Here is a 20308-nt window from a genome sequence, read left to right as displayed (position 1 = left end):
AACTGGAAGAGACTGGAAGGACTATGCCTTATCCTTTTTCTTTCCTGCCCATGACCTGTGGCTTTTACTTCCTTTCTTTTTTCTCACTTCACTGATTTTTTTGTCTGTTAGTTAACTCCTGTTGGAACATGCTGAAGGTTCTGCCTGTTTTCTTGCTGTGAATTCCATAGAAAATGCTGATTAGACACATGTGAAAGGCACAGCTGTCCTTATATGTGGATTAAAATTGTGTGTTGAGCTAATATGAAAAAACTTCTGCTTTTACTCTCGGGAAAAAAGATGTGTCTACAAATTCATCAAACTGAGAACAGCCTTAAAGCAGCATTTGTATTTTTGTATAGCACAGCAGACTTTCAACTACGTTTCCAGTGGATGATGCCGAACTGAATGTTTGGTGGAGGTTTTTTTCATTTGTTGTTTGTTTTAGTGCTAATGTAAGAAATGGATTTTTTTCATATAATACTATTGGAAGTTGAGATATATTCTCTAGTATATACTCTGGACCAGGTTTTAAGATAAGTCTGATCTGGCTGCAAAGGTAAATATTAGAGGGTTTTCACTTTTGGACCTTTGGTTTAGAGGAGGCCTTGGTTTCTCTGCCTTACATCATCTTCCTATGGTTTTGCAAGAAAATCCAGTAATTAAAAAATGATGGGATGTCCTGAATCAAAGAACTGTGGAATGGTTTGGGTCTACCAACCTCACAGGACATGGGGCTTCTTCTAGAAGCTGCTTTTGTAGGCTGAAACATTTTAGACATCAGGAGGTTAATCTCTAGGAACACAGGATAGAGTTCCAACAATTTAAAAATTTTTATTTCTGCAGCTGTCATTTTTGGAAAAGTGTGAATTTCCACGATGTTAATGTTTGCTAACATGCGGCATATTATGATTGTTATGTGTTTGATAACTAGGGATAAACACCTTTCTCACTTTTCTCACTATTTCTCAGTATTCTCACTATTCCCACTTATATTGTCAAATGTGTAAAAGAAGAGGACAAGAAAAAATAAAGGTGCAAGATTTATACGTGGAAGAAGGCATATTGCTGTTTTTGAATTTGTGGAAAATAGGCAAGACTATGGACTGTCTCCATTCACCCAGTTATTATCTGTGAATTGAGGAATTTTTGGCTACATTTCCAGCTTCCTAATAACTTTCTATCATTCGTTATTGCTGTCCTCCAGAAAAACTTTAATTTTGCTTAATGCAACCTTCCTGTTTTGTTATTTTGTTTGTTTTCCTGTTTTTAAACTGAGATAATATTTTGCACATCCAAGAGAAAGTGCACAATGACAGTCTTGGGCATGAAGTTGCCCAGGAAGGGTAATAAATACCATAGACGTTGCAGTTCTTGTTATTTTGGTTTTTTTTAAAAATTTCTTTATCTTTGTTGTTGCGTTGTTTTTCTTTGTTTTCATTTGTTTTTATTTGTTATTTGTTCCTAGGGAAACTGATAATTGTGTTTCACCTAGTCGGAAACCATTCATTCCCTTAAATTTGAATTTTACTGTTGCTTTAATAGTTGCAAATGCAACATACGCCATTTTCAATTAGTATTATCCATGGTAAGGCATAATAGATACGGAGTAAGAAGCCACTGGAGATGTGCCTTGTTATTCTGACAAAACTGGGTTGTTTTCAAGCACACTGGAAGTGAAATGTACTTTGCTAAATAGCAATTGGGAGAGGAAATATTATTTCAAGTGAAAGATGATGACAAATCTAAACCAAAGTGTAAATTGTCCTTCAAGAAGCTCGTCTAACCTCAATTTTTGAGCTAGTATTGTTTGAAAAATGTCTCACTAAACTCCCTTGATTACATTACACATGAGGGGAAGGAAGTCCTTAAGGTCCTCAATGCTCATGTTAATATTAATGGTGATGGAGGTTGTGATTGGATTTTTCTGCTTGGTATTCCAAGGCGTATTTTTTAATTTTTCTGGAGAAAATCCCATGTAAACTTAAAAACCCAAGCAGCCAAATAAACCTCCCAACACCTCCCCAGCCTGAGCCAAACAAAGCTTAGTGAAGCAGTAGATTTTATTTATGGGGTTAAAATGCGGTTTTGTTGCACTAAGGTGCTCCCAATTTGTCAGTGGGGGAAGGCTTATCTCCTGTCAGCTGTTAAGGACAAAGTGTAGCCAAAATGATGTCAGGTATAATGCTTAATTCAGTAGTAATTAAAAGCCTGAAAAAAGAAGAAAAAAAATAAAAATTTCCCAAATCTGTCAATGTGCTCTGTGGATACTCCCAGGAAAACATCTCATGCCCTTAGTACGTGTGAGACACCTTGTAGGCACTCAGTGTGGACATTGCTTGTTAATGAATGCCTCCTGAAGCCAATGAGAATACAGAGCAATGGAGCATTGGAAAAAGACTGAGGTCTTTTGTGCTCTAGGTCTTTGGACTTTGTATTTCAGTCTCTCAGCACTCAGAACGAGGCATACTTCTCTGGAGAGCCAATTATATAAATATTTGATGCATATTTTTCAGCAACTCTGGTTACAGAAGCATTAATTGTCTAAAACATGTTCTGCTCCTGTATGTTACTTATATGGGGCTGAAATGTAATACACAGCTCTTACAGAATTAAAGTTGAACAAGCAAGGCAAGATTTTCAGTGGCAGTGGAGTGAATGTGGTGAAAATACTGGCAAGTTGATTAACTATTTAAGAGGAAATTATGTCTCCACTTTAGCTAGGATTTTGAAGTAGCCCCATAGGATTTAGGTGTGATTAAATCAGCATTAAAATAATGATCTATATAATAAAAGGTGGCTAAGCAGAATGGCTGCCTGCTAATAATCCATATTATGAATTCTGGGTTTTCTTTAATGACTGTGTTGTGACTTGAATAGATGAATGGGCAGACAGAATCACTCTGTGTATTTTAATTACCATCCAGACTCTTTGTGCTCAACTATGAGGTACCTTAGTCAGAATGGCTTCCAAGAGATGTAGAGAAAATTGAAAAGATGTACAAAAATCATCTATGTTTTGTCAATAACATTTAAAAAGCTCTTGGGTAAGCAGTGGTAAATGTCAGCAATTGTCTGCAGATTGGGAAATAGTCATCCATAGGGTTGTATATGCTGGTGATATTTACAATGAGATTGGGCCAGAGGCACCCAAATTTTACATACTTTTTTCTTACATAATGCTGTTTCTAGCAGACTTGCCTGGTAGAAATGGCCAGTAGCCTCTTAAATTTGTGTTTTAATTTCCCTGTGTCCTGTTCTAAGTTCTGTCACCTGCTGGGAGAACTGTTTCAATTCCTACAAACTGCCTGGCAGGTGAGAAGCACAGAGGGAATGGCTGTGGTACATCTCTGCTGAGGTTTGGCAGAGGGAGAACTGGACACTTGCAGGATAGGGCATGCACCGTAACAAAACCAGCTTCTTGGCCTGTTCACAGATGATTCCCTGAAAACATATTTTAATTATCAGCGTTCTTGTTTGCAGCAGAAGTTTTACTGTGTAAATTAAATCCCTGGGGAGGGCTGGAAGGGTGACACATGAGGCCCTGAGGGAAGTGATGCAGCCACAGTGCCTGCAGAGGAGGCCTGGAGGCTGAATCGTGATAATTTCTCCAAGGCATTTGGGCCAGTACAGCTTCATGAAAATACAGTAGTAAATGATGAGATAGTTTGGGGAATTTGGCCCTGGGATTTGTTGCTTTTCTGAGCTGTTAAATGACAGTGGTCAGGCTGCTGTTATTGGGGTGAGGTGCTGGGTGAGGACTGCCCCGATTGCAATGCCTCATGCATCTTGACCTATTCTTTGTCACAGCAAAAAAATCCTGAATTTCAGGGCTTCCTTTGTAGGGGAAAATGAGACTTTCTTTGCTTTCCTGTCCCCAGGCCACTGCTTACTTTGTCTCTAGCAGCAAACAGCCCTGCAGGTATCTCCAGTGCCAAAGGAGTCCTCACTATTGAACTTCTGCTGGTTGGGTAATTGTTCTGTGATATCACTATTTTTTTAGAAGTATTGCTGGTTAACCATGAATTCACAACTCAAGAAAAATCCTTTGCCTAAATCAGAGTCACCGAGAATTCTGCTTTGGAGCAGGTGCAACACTGTAGATAAGCGTTCACTGTTTTCAATATGTTGCTTTTATACATATATACATTAATTTATGTACTGGTTTATGTTTTTGATATAAAGGATCTGAGCTAAGATAGTCTCTCTCTTTCTCTCTTTGTTTCTTCTTTCTCTTTTGTAATTTTTTTTTTCTGTTTGTTTGTCCCTTTGCCATAAGACAAATTAAAAGGCATTCCGTAAGGTGTTATTCTGCCTTCTCAGATTCAGGAATGTATTCCAGCAGAGAAAAGGCTGGGGGGTATCTGACACTGGAAAATAGTCCTTGCAGGATAGGACTGTCTTATGGGAAAAAACCTCTCAACTGTTTGTGTGTATAGGGGGTGAGGGGGTGGAATTTGCTATCTTTGGCAGATCCAGGGAAAGGTAATGTAAATAATGACTCGGGGTTCTGGGATTCTTGCATGTTTTGAGCTCTTCATGCTTTACTGATTACTCTAATGGCTCTGTGTGTCATTCTGCACAAGTTTGTGCATGTATAATGTCTTGTTGATCATGACATTATGCTCAGACAGACAAGCAATATTCTTCTAGGAAGTGAGACGCTGTAGGGAAGAAATGTCCCAAGACATTTTACATTGCTTACACTTTCAAATGTTATACTGTAATTGAGAGGGAGGCATTTTGGGGTGAAAGCTGGATTCAAGATTTTCAACATGAACAGTGGAGGGGTCTGTTCATGAAAAAACAAAGCGATTTCCCCTTAGTAATCAGAACACCCTCTTCAGGTCCAACTGTTTCTTAAATCCTTTGCAGACCTAAGTTCTAGGTAGGAAAAAAAAAGGGAAACCGTGATGTGCAAGCCACAAATTGTAATCAGATTATATTCAAAGTGTCTTTCCTGGTCACTGCAAGATCTGTTAACTCATAGAACAAGGCAAATCAGTCAAAACCATTTCACAGAGTTGCTTCTGTCATTCCATTCAGTAGTTCCAGGTTAGCCATTATTTTGTCCTGAAAAGAACAACAAGGAAAAAAAAGATGAGCAGAGTAACATTGGGCTGCACAGTTCTCACTAGCATTAGTGAGAGTTTGATGGCTAAATCCCCATGCACAGCACGGAAAACTTATGCTTCTGGGTTGGTACTCTCCTCAGTACACAGTGCTGATAAATGTGTGCCCCCTATTGAACCTCTCTTGTGTATGTGCTCACAGTAACAGCCCAGAGAAAAAATCATGTTAGATCTTGATTTATGTAATATTGTGCTGCATTCTATAAAATTCTGTAATTTCTGTGCAGTTATTCCAGGTCAGCATTAATGCAACAATGATTTCATCCCTGAAACTAAATGACTGGACAGAAAATTATTTCATTTGAACTGGGGCATGGTTTTTTATTCGTTGGTTTTTTGGGGGAGGCTGTTTTGTTTTGTTTGTATATGCTGATAATGGATATGTTTGCTTTAAGCTCTGCAATCTAGAAATTAACTAATAAATTCTCTGCTAACTTCTCCCTTCAATTCCTGGATTCTGTAATCATTTTAAAGCATTATAGAATCACTAAAATGATTGACACCCCATACACTGTACTTTTAAGGAAACCCTGGAGGTGGAGTTCAGCAGACGATCTTGGAATTTCATAAGATGTTTCCTGGTAAAAGAAATAAAAGATATTTGCGACAGAATGAGCTAATTGTAGCTGGGATGGGAAAATGACTGAACAGCTATGTGGACTAATAGTTCTCTTTTTTTTTTTTTTTTTTTTTTGGAACATCCACCTTTTCAGGGGAACAAAAAGATACCAACAGGAACATTTTCCTATGTAAATATAGAGGTGACCATTGCTTTCCATAGGTTGGAGCCAACATAGTACTCTGGAAAAATATCAACATCCTTCTGGTCCGGAGGAGCCCAGTTGCATTTCCCTTAGTCATGTCCCAATTCAGACATGGGGAATTTCTCTCCAGTGTTTGTCTATGTGTTCACTAAGCTCAGTTGTTTTTTACCTGGAGTAATTTAGTAATACAAAGAAAAATTAACATTTCAGAGATATAGAATATATATATTCAAAATCCTGCTAACACTTAAGTGGAATTCCATGCTGACATCTCCAAAGTGTTAGTTCAAACTACTGTAATTTTTCCTTAATCCCCTCAAAATGGGGAAGGATATTGCTGCCCATCCTATACTTAGGACTTTTCCTGAAGTTACTCAAAGTCCTAAGTCTGCTCCTACTGAAACTGGTCACAGAGTGTGAAGGATAACTTGAGTTTCCTAATGCTTTGAAAGTTTCAACTCCATGCATGTCCTGTAAGTCACAGGATTTTCAAGTTTTAGTTTTTCTGGATTTAAGTGTCATTGTTTCTATCCCTTGCTTGCCTCATTCCTATCCTCACCCATTTGGAAGTTTGCCTGTCTTGGAAACCTCTGGTGTTCTTGCTCTTTTTCCAACTTTCATATTCCATGCTTCATTTTGCAGGCTTTGACTGATCATTCTTTGCTTGCCTCTGAGGATGTACAAATGTTCAGCTGTCACTGAGCCCTGTTAGGTCATCAAGACAAAAGTAATGTCCTGAAGACCATGTTGCTATGGAAGGTCACTGGAAGGCTCTTCCACCTTTTCAGTGTGCATACTCTGGTTAGTGGGACCTAGGAAATTTCATAACATGCTTTTTGTTAAATTAGGGGTACTTTCAGGCTTCTGCAGTGCAGTCAACCCACTCTGGTGCCTCCCAGGCCTGGCAAGCCTCCCTGCTTGTTACAGGTCCCTGTGAGTTCACTGGATAATGTTTACTCTCTGACTGCAGTGGCACTGCTCAGCTTTCACAGGTTGGTGAGCGGTGCCTGCTTCATCTCACCAGTGCTTGACCTGCTCACCTGCCTCTGGCCTCTGTATATTCCCCTCTGTCCCTTCATACCAGACTGCAGGGCTGCTTGCCTGGCCACCACAAGGTGCTCCATTTCTGCCCACGATGCTCTTTCTCCATATCCTGGATCCTGTTCTGACTACTTTTTTTTTTCTTTAAAAGACCCCTCTGCTGTTCATGTTTCAACTCTTCAAAATCCTGCCACTCCTCGGTGTCACTGTATCTTTCTTTGGTCGGTGTGAGGTCAGCTCTTCACGCTTCCCTGCTGCCCATCAGCTGCCATCACTCACAGGCCTGTGTGAAGTCACAACATCCAGGACATCTTGATGACCCCTGTGCGTCCCTTTCAACTCACAATATTTAATTAACTGTGATCCTCTATATTGAGAAAATCCACAGCTGGGACAGCTGGACATTCATGGTTCCAAAGTGCTTTTCTCTCAGCAACTTCTGTGCAAAATTTCCTCCCGCCCTTATTGTCTCCTGTTTCAAAGCTGTCCTTAAGAAACTACTCACCCAAAGCTGGCCAAGTTAAGTTTCAGTGAGGCACCAAAGTTTGCTCATTAAAGGACTTGCTTTGCTTTTCAGCTGATGTGTTGCAGGAGGCACCTGAGAGCACCACAGTGACGGACCTAAGATACAGCTTGCACCACAGGGGACCCTGGGTTGTTTTTCACCTGTGAGCCACAGTTCACAAGTGACTCTCCTGGAAAGTATTTGTTGGTATAGGGATGTTTTGCCACATCTGGCCACCAACTGGCAAGTCTCTTCACAGAAAACTCAGCCCAAAGAATGCTTTTACCAAGATCCAGCTGCAAATTGTTGTTATTTTCCATATCTTCATTAATGCTCAGATTCTCTGGCAGGACAAACACCCCCATATCAGGTGACCTGCTAGATGATGTAATTAAAAACAGTTCATTTCAGTATTTAAAAGTAGGTGTGGTTTTATAATATAGTGATTGGTAACCTTCCTGATATCAGTATAGCAATTCTGTAGCCATGTCCTGTGTGCTTAACAATTCTCACTTCCATTATTTCATAAAAAGATGCAAATGTAATTAGAATGTAAAACCAATTTTGTTCATGTTGTAGAATTTTAAGCACCACAGAAGACTAGTAGGTAGCTGTAAAATGTATTCCTTCAGTTGTATGCATCAGTACACAGTAATTATCAAATATAATAATTGGCATATAATTACAGAACACTCCAGTATAATTGAAACCACAATAAAAAGTGTAGCCAAGGAATCATACATCAAAAGCTGTAAGCTGAATCCAGGAATTGAGGCAGTAGGTATCCTCCTGCTACCTGGACCCTTGAAAACAAATGGGAAAGTGGAAGAAATGAAAGAGGCAGAATCAGAATCCCAGGATGTGTCAGGCTGGAAGGGACCACAGTGGGTCACTTGTACCACCTCCCTACTCCAGAGCACAGGACACAGGATTGTGTCCAGATGGTTCTGGAATATCTCCAGTGAGGAGACTCCCCACCCTCTCTGGACAATCTGTTCGGGGCTCAGTCACTGCCCAGGACAGAAGTTCTGCCTCATGTCCAGGTGGAACTTCCTGGGATCAGTCCCTGCCCGTTCCTCTGGTGCCATTGCTGGGCCCCCCGGAGCAGAGCCTGGGCCCTGCTCTGAGCCCTCCCTGCTCACAGGGACACCCAGGGCTGAGGGCCCCTCTCAGCTGGGGCTCCTCTCGAGGCTGGACAGCCCCAGCTCCCTCAGCCTTTCCCTGTCAGAGATGCTCCAGGCCCTAAATCATCTCTGCAGCCTCTGCTGGTCCTGCTCCAGGAGCTCCCTGTCCCTCCTGTGCTGAGGAGCCCAGGGCTGGACACAGCTCTCCAGATGTGCCTGGCAGGGCTGGGCAGAGATGCAGAATCATTCCCTGAGCTGCTGTCATTTCCTTAATACAGACCTAAGGGCTCTTTCAAGTACTAACAGGACAGGGTAAACTCCTATTGCCTGATACTCTCCATATCCAGGTGCCTGTATTCAGGTTCATTTTTGCATAATCAGTATAAAGGGGTAGGTGCCTTTGAAGAGCAAAGTTCATGCTGATTCTCAGATGCCTCCTGTTCAGAAGAATGACAGGAGCTTGAGGAGCTGCTGTTATCTCCCGGAGTCCCTGAAGTGAAGTCTGGCAGAACTTGTATCTGTGTCCTTCTCTATGTCAATGCCAAAACTGCTGTGAAGTGAGTAACTCCTTTTAGAATGAATAACTGTTGTTAAATTTAAAATGTTAAATACATAAGGGCAGAGAAAGAAATCAAACCTAATTAGCCAAAAACCGTTACAGGACTGAATGTATTCTTGGGCACAAGATCTCCCATTCCTGTGTTCACTGGCATCCTGTCTGGGTTCCTTTCAGTTCTGGTTTCCTGTTTTCATCTCCTTTATTGTTGAACAGAACACAGCAGAAAACTGGAGGTGAAAACCATGTGAATGCCAAGTTGTTCCACTGGAAAATGGGTTTTCAAATCCTGCAATCCCAGAATGGTTTGGGTTGGAAAAGACCTTAAAGATCATCCTGTTCCCAACTCCCTGCCATGGGCAGGGATACCTTCCACTGTCCCAGGTTGCTCAGAGCGCAATAAAACCTGGCCTGGAATGCTTCTAGGGATGAGGCAGCCACAGCTTCTCTGGGCAAAAAATGTGTGAAAGCATTTGTGTGAAGGGGAATGAGCATGAAAAATGGGAAGTTTTCCCTTGGCTGCATGTCTGTATTTATCTTTACACTTATTTCCCACAACTGAAAATCTGCTTCCCACAGCTTCTGTTCTTAAAATATTTTTCTTTCACCTGCACACACCTGATGTAAATCGTCAGCTTTCCTTCCTCACAAGAAATTTGTCTTTATTCTGCCACTTGCCTGTAACATTGACAGCTGTATTTATTAAAGACCACTTTTTAGCAAGTGTAAAACTTTAGTTAGTAATCATATATAAATATCCATTGAATTGTGTAGAATTTTGCAGTTACTAAATTTTACTTAACAACCAGTTTTGTTCAGTTGGTGGCAAGAGGTTCATTGCTGCCATGAAATTGCTGTTATTTTTCTCCAGAGGTTCTGAGTTGGACAAATGCATCATAATTAGGTGTTGATATATTGATCTATTACTTACAGGCAGTCAAAGTGTGCTGGAGTGGAAATGGAAATGTGAAAAGCCCAAATGGTGCTTATTCCTTTGATGGGGGCAGGAGGAGAAGCTTTGAATGTCAGTTTCCCTGGAAGGGCAGTGTTCAAGTGGGGATTTCTAATTTGGTTATATGTAACTGTGTATATACATTTATATCTGTACACATACATTTATACTAACATGTGGAATTGAGGGGAATGAAGGCAATTTTAGACTTCCAGAGTTATGCAAACCGGTGCATTTGTACTTTTAGTTGAAAATGAGGACTGCAAATAGCTGCATTTTTTTTTTGTAAACCATCTCTATAAATATTTGAAAAGAGCTAACACATGTTGCAAATATTTAGTTAACAGTCTTTGTTAAAACAAGATTTGAGAAAGCTCTAAAATCATAATATCTTACCAGTATAAGAGGTCATTTTGTATGTGTGTGAATGTCCCAGTTGAAGCCTGCTTTAGCCAAAACATCTGTTCAGTTATCTGCGATTGATGTGTGAATTTCTTGGCAAAAGCCCCACTGAACGTTTTTTAATAGTGAATGCTAAATTTAAAGTTATATTTTTAATGTTTTCCCATCATGCGCAGAAGTTATATAACCAGAGCTGGATCTGTGTGGTTACTGCTATTTATACTACTGTTGGGGTGTACAACAGATGAGAATCCAGCTCAGTTACTCAGTGATCCAGTTAATCAGTTCTGAATCCACACTGAAAAAAAGAGACAGATTCTGTATTATCAAGATTATAATTTGTGTATAAGAAAATAGAACAGAGTAGCCAAGATAAATCACAGTAGGAATATAAGGTGGTATGTGCTGTCCTCCCAAATTTGTGCAAATGAGACTTTGATCTGACGGAAGAACTTTATAGTCAGGATATCACAATGCATTTAAATTATCCATGACCACAAGTGCAATATTTTCATAACAGAAGTGGCATGATGTGTATGTAGTAATGAAAAGCAAAGGCACAATTTTCTGTATTGTTTCTTTAGCAAGCTAAAATATACATCTAATTTTTCATGCCTTAGTCTCCTCATCTCTTTTCATTTGCCAGTTACTGCTTAAATCTGCTAAATTTTGTTTTTCTTGCTCCCAGTTTTGCAGATTAAATCTCTCATCTCTGAATACCCTCCTTAGTGCATGCCAAGAACAAAAGCCTTTTGTGATCAGTATTAAACTAATACTGATAGATAGTTGGTCATGCCCCCCCCAAAGGGACTCAAGTTTTGCTTGAGACATCTTTATTTGCTGAAGACTGACAAAACAAGTGGGAGGAAAATAAAAAGTTAAAACAACCCCTCCCACTCTTCCCTTTTGATATCAGTCCTGACATATCCTTTGTTATAAACTTAATGATGTCACTTGAAGTGTGTTCACACTGAACGGTTCATGTATGCAACAGTTCTCAGGTGATGCCAGGCCAGAGGACAGTGAATGCTGTGACGGTTTGTTAGGAGAATGTGTCCTGAGGTTCTTTTCAAGCAAAGAGTCTCTCACGTTCTCAGGAGAACACCCTCATGCAGCGCTCAAAGCTTGGCGTAAGAGTTTTTACTCTAGAAATCACTTCCCGTATGTTCTGTTTGTGAATGCTCTTGGAGTACCCTCTTAGTATGTGAGGTTAAGTGTGTGACTCCATCAGGGCTTTAAAAGTGATGGCTACATTCTGCAGGCCTTAGTAACAGTAGTATAAAGAGATTTTTGCTTTCCCCACTGGTTTCTGAAAGCTTTGACTTGGCATTCATGAGCCACTCTCATGATGTATAGAAGGAACCACACTGGAGAGTAAAAGCATTATGGGCCATCAAGAAAAGGCTTTGGGGTGACCTCACCATGCCTTCTAGTGCCTGAAGGGAACCTACAGGAAAGATGGAAGCAGACTCTCAACAAAGGCTTGGAGTGACAGGACAAGGGGTGATGCTGCTCTTGGCCGCACTGGAGCTCCAGGCTAGCTCTACAATGCCACTCCGGCACGGGCAGTCGCCAGGAGTGGGGAACTGCAGGAGAAAGGCGATCCCACTGCAGGACCTTCAGAGCACCAAATCCTGCCGGGCTCTGCCAAATCAGGCGTCATGGGTGATGGCAAAAGGAAGGAGGAGACTCACTCGGCTGTACTTCCCAGGAACAGGTTTATTCAGGAGAGGGGATGAGCACAAGGGTCTGGGCTGGGAGAAATCAGGACCAAAGAGAGCCTAGAGCACCTCTGTGCACTGGGTTTTATCTCAGGGGCGGGCACAGTCCAGGGTCCAATGGGAGCTCACGGAGGGAGGGGTAAGGGGAGGAGGTTACAATGTTAGGGACCAATGGGGATACAAAGAAGGCAGGAACATAACATAACAACCAATAACGTGTTGAGGAAGGGATGATATACATGGAAGGAGCTGGAAGGAGAGGTGGGGTTTATGATGATGGATGGGGAGAAGGGGCAGGGTAAAGATGATTGACGGGGAACATTCGGGAAAACTGGGAGGTGTTTATGTAACAGACAAATGGAACCAACCAAAGCAGTAAATGGGGGAGAACCAGGAACATACCAAACAGGTGAAAAACTAACAATTTTAACAGAACTGAATAAACATACTACAACAAAGGGGGAATGACTTCACACTGACAGAGAGCAGATTTAGATTGGATATTACAAGAAAAATTCTTCTTTGTGAGGAATGCTGAGGCCCTGGCACAGGTTGCCTAGAGAAACTGTGGCTCCTCAATCCCTGGAAGTGTACCAGGCCAGGCTGGATGGAGCTCTGAGCAGCCTAGGCTAGTGGAAGGTGTCCCTGTCCATAGCAGGGGGATGGAACTGAATGATCTTTGAGGTCTCTTCCAACCCAGGCCATTCTATGATTCTGTGATTATGGTTCTGCTGCTGAGCATATCTTTCTCTTATGAAGTCACAGCCTAGCATAGTGTGCTTGTGGCTTTATTGCTTGGTCTTCCTTTTGTAATATTTAACAGAATATTTAATATTTAAATATAATATTTTACAGAAAATCATTATGGTAGAAATAGAGGAAAAATAGGACAGAACCATGGCAAAACAAAAGCTCAGAAATATTCACTGTGATATAATGTATGTATATTTTAGAAGGCATGAGTGCAAGCAGCGCTTCTGTGTGATTTTGAGTGAGCTGATGTAAAACAAGCGAAAAGGTTTATGAAAATGACAAAATGCAGAGTACTTCTAATGAGACATAAAATGGACTTTAAGATTTGGAGGATGGAAGGTACTTACTGCTATCAGTGTATAGCACCACATTTATTACAAAAACCTGGTAGTGATTCCCTGTAAATTTCAATTTGTGTGATGCCACCAGGATTGGAATAACAAATATTACATTTTTTCCTTTGTTAATTCATTTACCTCATGGCATAAAACACTTTGGCAGTGTATCAGGTTAATATTCATATTCTGCATTCTATCTGCTAATTATTTTTTTAATAATGGAAAGTTTATGGCTCACTTGACCCTTACATCTCTAGAAGTGATTTGTTCAGCTTTCCACATAAATTATCATATCTTAATGCCAAGCTAAAAGTAAAATCTCACTAAAATGTTTTCTTTGCATGCTGTTGTGAAATGTATTGGCGAACCTACAACTTTATGTGTCCAGCTTTAGCAAACATTGGTATTTTGGTGTTTGCTGACAGTTTATTTTTAGAATTGTAATAGAAAATGAAATTAATATTTCATTTATTATAATTTGGCAACTGATTTTTTTAATAATCCTCCTTTAATTTTAGGTTACAAAGGACTAAACTGACAGTTACATATTCTGACTGGCTGGTGTCTTCTTTTTGCATTGGCAGAGTGACTCTGAATTTATGGTGATGGAGATGGGAGCTAATCTGACTGACAGAGTTTAGGGCATGTAGAGAGCAGTACTGCCAGGATGGACGAAAAAAGTATGTGTTGTAATAGTTACTGTACTGCTATCTACAGATATCTGCTGATATCCTCCCTATTTTTGGGGAAATAAATGTATTGAGGTCTGGTTTTCAAAAGTGTTGATAATTCAGCACATTCTGCAGAGATCACTAGAATGTGCTGGCTAATTAACATTCCTGAAAATCCAATATTGTCCGCGTACTGGCTGATTTCAGTGATTACCATGATCCTGTGGGAAGATACTGTTTTGAGCCCTGGTACCACATTAGCTGAGGGTGCTGGGTCCCCTAGAGCTCCAGAAATATTCTAATACTGCAGTTTCCATCTAGGAGTAAGGTAATTCTTGGACTCTGAGTCCCAGCCCATTTGCCAAACTTCTTGTGCTTTTCTCAGCTGCAGCATTTCAAGCAATTTATCTCTGCTATTTATCTTTGCTTGCTGAATTTCTCAGATTTCAAGGCTGCTGCTGATCTTGCTGCCTTCTAATCATCTGTTGAGCCTGCAAACACCCAGCAGAGCTTCTCAGCTCCACATTTCATCCTGGAGCAGGCTTGTGCCTCACTGGCAGGGAACTGCTTCTCCAGGTATTGTCAATATTGCCATGAAATGATCCTGTGCTGTGAGATTCCCTCAGTACAGTACAGGGTCTCTAACAGTTGCAGTGCTAAAATATTTAGGAAACAGCAGGAATGATACAAACATTTGTGATTCTTTTACTCTGATGCTGTCCTGGTGACATCTATGTTCAGTTCAGGTGCTTTCTCCCATATGATATTGTTTGCCCACCTAGGAACCTTCTAGGGATCTCTATCCCAAAGTCTGGCATAGTTTCTTCTTAAAATGTTACTCAGTTTTTGCATGCACAAGGCAGAGGTACTTCCCTGCTGCATTGGTATCTATGTCCTTTTGTTGATTTTTAATTTGGCTTTGTCTGAGGCCCTGTTGTGCTTGCTCTGAAGGGGTCTCTAGGCAGTCCATCGTCCTGTGTCCTTATCATGCAGGATATTACAGACTTCCACAATAACTTCCCCAAGTTTCCAGAACACAAGGTCTCAGTCTCCTCAGTGATTCCATAACAAGGCTTTTGTGGGTCCTCTGGACCAAATTTTGATCTAATCTCTTTAGGGGTGAGGAAGCAGAGAATGCACACTGAGTTCAAGGTGTGGATACTGATATATCTGAATGGGGTTTTTTTCTTAGTTTTATTTTTTTTTTCCTTAGTCTTTCCTAAAAAAAATGCAGTAAAATTACTTCTTGGCTCTTGGAAAATACTGAGTTGCTATTTTTCAAAGGATTTTCTGTTGCAACCTTGAGGTGTCATTACTGACCAGTATAGGTGAAATCAGAGCCCAGCGTCTTATTATGTGAATCTGGATTTAACCCACGTATATTGATTTATATTTATTTACATTGAGACCTGTTTGCCATTGTTCAGGCTCCTACAAAGCTTTTCTACAATTTTTCACAGTCTGCCATTATCCTTGCTACCCTGAAAAACTTAATCTGCTTTATCTTTCTCCAGGCCAATTTAGCTGATATTGGATACTGCTAACACTGCAAAATCCCCCGAGTGACTTTTTATTTTTTTCCAGCAATGCAGGTTCTCCTCCTACTCAGTTTCTTGTTGTTTAACTGATAATTTCTCCACCCCTGGACCTGTTGCCTTATCCAAAATGAGTTACATGATGCTGCTGTGGGACCGCCCCTGCCTCTTCCCCATCTCTTCCTATTTGCAGTGAGGCTGTAGCTGTCCAGGGAGGTTTTGGATTCCCTGCCAGCAAACAAACCAGTCCAGATACTTTGATTATCTTCATCTTAATCCCCTCCCAATCAAGCCCCTGCAAACACAGCCAACCTTCCTTTCACTGCTACTGATCTATGGAGAGAGAGACCTCAAAGGGCCACATCCTGGAAAAGCTAGTAGATTCTGATTAGGAGAATACTCTTATTAAACTGAATACGTTTGTACCATCTGTTAACATTTTCAAATTACAGAACGACCCTAAAGTATTTTTGCTAAGAATGAATTGAACTTTAAAATCTTTCAACACAAAATTGAATCAACCCTTCGTATGATTGTTTGTTAACATCCCAGATGAACTACGGAGTGATGAAGGAATATTTTAAAATACCCTTTCTCTGTTTTTCAGTCATAAGTATTAGAATTTTTTTTTTTCTTTTTTTCTCCAAATCATTCTTTGTTCCTTGAAATTAAGTTTGCTCAATTTCTCTGTTTCATTAATCCCCCCCCTGGTAAAATGCCTGTTATCTGGCCTAAAGATTGACTTCCATGATCTTGCTGCTTCATCTGGAAAATTGTTTAGGTCATAAATCTCTGTGCAGATTAGTGAGTCTCATTCCCTCAAGAGGAACTACATTTTGCCCTTTTTAATGTTAACTCTTTGGCCTCAAGAAGTTTGTTGATTTTATTATTGTTAATAAAGTTTGATATTATGTATTCTACAGAATATTGGGTTATTTTTTAGCTAATTTGGCTCTGAATGTAGCCAGGCAAGGCGATTACATGATTTTCCATTGACACTGCCAAAATACAGGAGGTGGTGGAGTAGACACAGTCCTCCCTTCCTCTTTGAGACAGTTCATTTTGGGTGGGGAGGCTTTCAATTTTACATTTCATTAATGTTATTTATGGTATTCAATCTCAGAAGATTGTGCCAGGCTTTCATAGCAAAAATTAGTGTCATTGGCCCAGGAAAAATTTGCTGATAAAATTATTCTAAATAATTAGGGATTATTTAGCTTTATTTTTGCAAGTCATATTTTTCATGCTGCAGTGATTAATGGACAGAGATAAACATTTGGAAAATATTGATGAAAGTGCAGTAACTTTTGAATTTAAAATACATATTTAGAAAAAATTAAAATTAATTACAATCTTGGCGTATTTGTTACTCACCCGCATATAGGTCCTGCATTGAACACTGCAATAATGCACAGGTCTGTGCCTTGGTTTTGGTTTTTTTTTTTTATGTGGCAGATTTACCCATCTATTCTATATTTGTCCTTGAGTTTCTAGCAGCTCATTTTCATTTTGTTCCTTGCCATTAAAAACTTCCATCTTCTTCAGGGGAAGCACGCCTGTGTTTTAGGCTTCCTGTGTCATCTTCCATTCAGTGACACTTCCTGTCTTTACATGAGTGGAAAGATTTTGATTGGAGAGGATGCAATGCCATGAAGAAACATTGCAAAGGATGAGCAAAGCCAACTGTTTAATTCCACAATTCTTTACCTAAGAAATTGAGATTATATAGGGGTTTTTAAGGTGTTTTGGCCAGATCTTTCATGACTAGGTGTTCTGTTCTATGCTTGTACACACTAATGTATTCTTTAACTGTTTATGTTCACAGGTGGAAGTAAGAGAACAAAATAAACAAGACATTTGCACTGTCACTGTTGGTAGAAATTAGGAAAGAGAAAAGCAAGCTGTCAAAATATGTAAATTATTGCAGCTTTGCTTAAGGTCTTGAGCATGCCTGTGTACCCATGCAGTGAGGTAAATCTATACTCTGGAGAAATAATGATAATAGAAAGGGGAAAGTTTGGCAAAGGTAAAAGAGCTACAGTTTTGTGAAGGAAAGTATGAAAATTATAAGATGCATAATATATAGCCATAGTGTCTTATTAGTTTGTTGCCTTATTTGTGCACTTCTCAATCTGGAACATATTTATCTTCACAAAAGCTTTTTGATAGAGGGAAATTCCATTGTATTCATAGACTAAGAGGCAGAATTAAATTACCAGCCAACAATTATAGGATACAGTCTCTACCATAAGATAATTGCTCTGAATTGACATGTCTATGTCAGGACACTGGCTGTTGTTGTCTCACCTGGACCAGTGCCCTGCACTTCCTTTTACTAGTGGAACTGGCCCACAATATCATTGGTGATGGACTGATTTTGTATCCTGGACACAAAACTTTAGGAACAGAAACACACAGTTTCCTGGATAGAAATTCAATCTGTTTGGCAGAAAACACAGCCACATTTGCAGCCTCTGCCTGAATCTGGCAGTGCTGTGTCATGCAATCCAGTACTACCTGTACTGGGGGCCAATGGCTCAGCACTTGGCTCTGCTCTTGTGAAATGAAGGTGATCACAGTTCTGTGATAATAACAATAAATTGCTTTATATTTGCACTAGCACATCACTTTGGTATTTGCCTCGATTTCCAGGGCTGGTATCAGGAGAGCAGACATTCATTTTGAACAATGGCATTTGCAGACATGATGGATCCATTTGGTGATGGAATTAATGGGAATATGATTACTTTTGCTGAGCTAATAGGACCTGTCTTTTCTTTTCCTCACTACAAACTGTTTCTCTGTCACTTTCCCAGTGTGTCTACGTTACCAAAACTTGTCTCGTTATATTAACTGGATCCATTAAAATATTGCTGCCTGGTATATTTCTGTCTATTTAATAATCACTGAAGGATAAAATGTTTAAAGTTCAGTTATTTGGGGTTTTTTTCTAAGAAGTTTACATGCTTCTGGTTTTATGATTTATGCCTTTTCCATTTCCTATGCACATTTAAAAAAAATCGTTAGAGAGATTGGCAGTTCCCTGAACTCCTTTAGACATTAGTTCATAGCTTCTTTTCATCTTCTTTCTACTCTTTGTTGGTGTTACTTTTTCTTCCTGTTAAGATACACAACAGAAATATTTTTCTTTGGACAAGTATTTAAAAATATCTATTTAATATATAAATTATTTATAAACTGAATTCCTTAAATATGAAGTGATTAGTGATTTCATGATGAGGAAATAATGAGAAATACTTACTAAGCTGTAGCATTCAGCAATGAATTCTGTAGTTGCAAAGTTCCTAGGAACAGCATGCTCACCATAAAAAAAAAAAAAAAGAAGAAAAGAAAAAAAAGAAAAAAAGAAAAGCCTGGGGCTCTTCCAAAAGAAAATCATTGGTTTTGACCTTTCTTGGCTTGATAGTGACTGACAAACCTGATGCCTTTAGTATCGTATGATTTAGCTCATATTAGAGATGCCTAAATAAATTCAGTTTTGCTTAGTTATGCTTGTCTAGCCATGTTTCAGAATGTTCAGTTTTCAGTAAAAAGAATAATCACTTTATATATATATATGAGAATTTCTGTAGTTGTAATATTTTTTTTTCTGCTGTGGCTTTGATGGCAATAAGTTTGCAATAAATCTTAGACTTGCAGCTGATGCAGGTCCAAATGTGTTTTACTGTTAAGGCAGAAAAGATAGAAAAAGTCTCCTTTGGAGAAATTTGAATTTTATTCAGCCTATACACTTCCAGTCCAAGACAAAAAAAATGCAATATAGGCTTCTGTTAAAGCTCTGCTTTAGACTGCTAAGAATCATTATAAACTGAAAGAAGCACCCAATATCTTTTTCTTCATGTGCTGACTGAAAAGCAAAGCAGACTTCCCAGATTTTCTTCCATTTGACTTTAATGCTGAGCTTTCCTATTGAAATGGGAAAACTGAATTCAGCTTCAGAAAACAGAGAAGCAGCCAAGATATATTTATATCTTGAATAATTCTGAATGAATTTATTGAAAAACTTCCACTCTTGAAACTTATTGGAAGAGCTCTGTAACATGGAATATAGATTTGGCAGGAAAAAGAAAGGGATCATGAGAGCGACAAATCTGTTTGTCATCTGCCTAGGAATACTTATTAATTTAAATAATATAATCAGGGAGTGCAGTTATAGAGATATGGAACAATGCAGGGCCAAGGATAAAGTCCTGTGGGACATCAGCTGCAAGTGAAAAAGGACTCGATTAAGGATGGCTGTATTAAATAACAAGTGAATGGTCTAACAAAAACAATGTTTGCCAGCAACACATGTTGGCTTTAGTGACGCATCCAGAGTACAATGAATCAGCAGGAGTGATTCTGAGCGTTCAAAATAGAAGACTGACAGCATTTCTTTAGATCAAAATGATGAGCATGTGCACAATTATCATTTCAGGTGATTAACCAGAGGACAGCAGTTAGGGGGTGTCTCCAGTAAACAGTCATAAATCCACTCTGGCAAGGAGAAAAGCAAGTTCTAACTTTTGGAGATGTTTGCAATACAAGAAGCCCTCTGGGAATAAGTTAATTGAGCAGATCCTTGGCAGACATCATAAGGAAAAAAGGGCATTTAAAGACACCTGGAACTGCTGCAAGTGAAGCCTGGAAAAGTGAGGAAAGGAATCTTACCAGAGGAGTAGTTCTATAGGTTTTTATTTTGGTGAGACCATAGAAAATGAGCTAGATGTTTCATCTCTCAAGCTATGATATGAAATTGACGTTTTCAAATTTATTTTAAAATTCTTTGATTAATTTTAGTGTTAGGAAGATGTGGGAGAGGTAGTTCTAGTAAT

The 20308-nt window shown here is 39.5% G+C and overlaps 1 protein-coding gene across 2 annotated transcripts in view; it reads left to right on the top strand.

The window, feature by feature from the left end:
- Nucleotides 1-20308, top strand: part of ANO2 (anoctamin 2) — a 159204-nt gene that overhangs the window by 9039 nt on the left and 129857 nt on the right. The window lies entirely within an intron of this gene.

The sequence above is a fragment of the Pseudopodoces humilis genome, chromosome 5 (genome assembly GCF_049639895.1).
Source record: "Pseudopodoces humilis isolate 2021_Gansu_Grassland_sample_001 chromosome 5, ASM4963989v1, whole genome shotgun sequence".
NCBI classification, from domain to species: domain Eukaryota; kingdom Metazoa; phylum Chordata; class Aves; order Passeriformes; family Paridae; genus Pseudopodoces; species Pseudopodoces humilis.
This window is presented reverse-complemented; position numbering and strand designations above follow the sequence as displayed.